A 2842-nucleotide genomic window follows, 5' to 3' on the forward strand; every position below is an offset into this window, starting at 1 on the left:
ATTTTTATATTCCGAAATATTATATAAGACTATGGATGATTAAATTATATCAGTTGTTATAGTCCATTGTTGTGCCATTCAAAACACCTTATTAATATATATGTGTATGTATGTATGTATGTATGTATGTATGCATGTATGTATATATGTATGTATGTATGTGTGTAATAGGAATGTACCGATATGTCTATACATGCGTACATATATATATGTGTGTGTGTGTGTATGTTTGAGAGAGAGAGAAAGGGAGAAAAAATGTCACAGATAATGAATCAATGAATAATTAAAAATTGTAGACTTTGATCAAACAGATGTCTGTAGTACAATTAAGCACGTTATTGAACATAATAAAGAGAATAGTTATGAATCATCTTTCGGAACAATAAACTTGGCAGACGATAAAATGACGGCCTCGTTTCTAGGTCGGTATAAGTGTTATCACATAAAAAAAAATCTTTCTTTCCTTTTCCCTTTCTTTTTTTCTTTCTTTCTTTCTTTCTTTCTTCCCACCTGTCTTTCTAATTTCTTTTTTTCATCCTTCTTCTCCATAATATATGACAGCAATTCATATAACATGTATTATTATACAATAAACTGCATAATATCATATAATGAATATGTATATATGTGCATGTGTGTGTTTGTGTGTGTGTGTATGATGTGTATAGATCGATAATAAGAAAAAGATACATTATTTACATCTGACGGATATTTGTCCTCATCTTGTTTGTTCTTAAAACAATGTTTCGGCTGATATACCCTCCAGCCTTCATCAGGTGTCTTGTAGGAAATTTCGAACCTGGGTTCTCATTCCTAAGGTATTTTTCGATGTTGTTGTTGTTATTATTATTATTATTATTATTCAAGTCATTGCTTGGAATCCAACTCGGAATCTTGGGGTTAGTAGCCCGCGCTCTTAACCACTACGTCATATGCCCGTGGGTCCTTCAGAGCTTTCTAGGTGTCGGCTACTTACATTAATTACTGCTTTCACGGGTGGGTGACGGACTTCAGTCTTCATTCTCTGACCTTTGAGTTTCATAAACTTCTTAATCTGGCGTGTCTGTCTACGGGCATATGGCGTAGTGGTTAAGAGCGCGGGCTACTAAGCCCAAGATTCCGATTTCGATCCTAGGCAGTAACCTGAATAATAATAATAATAATAACATCGAAAAATACCTTAGGAATGAGAACCCAGGTTCGAAATTTCCCCAAGACACCTGATGAAGACTAGAGGGTATATCAGCCGAAACGTTGTGTTAACAACAAACAAGATGAGGACAAATATCCGTCAAATGTAAATAATGTACAAAATTCCTCATCTCTTAAATATAGAACGGGAAGAAAAAAGATGACACACTTTTTTATATACATCAACGACTTTCTCGCTGATAATGCATTCCCTGTATATTGCAGAAATGTAAGTCCTTTTTTTGTCCAAATAAATTGCACTTTGTATTCGAGGCTCCGATGAAACTACACGGTGTTATTCAGGCACCCAACTATGAGTCCACTGCATCGTATAGCAGAAACAGTGATAAGTTAATGAAGTTCATGGCACAACCATTGTCATCTCTTTTTCTTGTGCGTGCGCGTGCATGTGTGTATGTGTGTGCGCGCAGGTGTGTTTGTTCTCCGCCATCGCTTGACAACCGGAGTTGGTTTGTTTGCGTCATCGTAACTTAGCAGTTCGGTAAAAAGCACCAATAGAATAAGTACCAGGCTAAAAGTAAAGTATGGAGTCGACTAAAAATTATCTAGTCGGTGCCCCAACATGGCTGCAGTCTAATGACTGAAACAAGTAAAATATGTGTGTATATCTGTGTGTGTACGTACATGTGTATGTATGTACTTGAGTAAACAGAAGGCAAAAATATTAGTGAAATTTCAATATTTCAGATATTCATTGCCTACAGCTGTTTCAGTGATCCTTACATAATACCATAATTATGTCAAAATATAACAAAATATTCATACAAGGCGTAAAAAGCAATATTCGAGGCACTTCTGAAAATGAAGAGTATCATCAGGCGTATAAGACGCGTTTGTTTCTGCTTTTAAATATATCGAAAAATTGTCCCACATCTAATGCAGCTGTAATAAGGATAAAAGACCAAACGCCATAAACTAAGGAACCGAATGAGTGTAAATCTGTTAGGAACAATAATGATATGTAAGAAAATTATTATTTTCTTGGGGTACTATCTGTGATTGTTTACAAACAATATTGTTATGTTGTATAAAAATAAAATTTAAGATTATCAAAATTGATATCATAACCAAAATAGGTAAAAATGTGTGTAAATATCAATTAGCAACATTTAAAAAGGAAAGATTACATAGAATCAGTTTAATATTCATTCATGTACTTAATTACTTATTAGATGGTTTCTATAAAGACTGCTTAGGGCATTTATTTATGGAATACTCGAAAGATAAACATGCTATATATATATTAGTTATAAACCAAGAATCAGATAAAATAAAGGTGTGTACAGATACGCACACATATTTATATATGTGCGCACATGCACACATACACATACACAAATATTTATACGTTTATATGGATATATTGGGTTGGCAAATAAGTTCCCGCCGTTCTTTTTAATTTAAATTGTTTTAAAAGGTTTAATAAATAAAAAAATAATTAATCAATAATGTATTCACCTTTGTTGTTTACAACTTCTTCCCAACGTTCAACAAGATTTTCAATACCTCGTTGGTAGAATTCACCCGATTTCGACTCGAAAAATTGATCCAACCAAGCTCTCAGTTCTGCATCAGTATTGAACGAAACTCCGCGCATAGCATTTGAAAGAGATCGAAACAGGTGGAAATC

The sequence above is a fragment of the Octopus bimaculoides genome, chromosome 14 (genome assembly GCF_001194135.2).
Source record: "Octopus bimaculoides isolate UCB-OBI-ISO-001 chromosome 14, ASM119413v2, whole genome shotgun sequence".
NCBI classification, from domain to species: domain Eukaryota; kingdom Metazoa; phylum Mollusca; class Cephalopoda; order Octopoda; family Octopodidae; genus Octopus; species Octopus bimaculoides.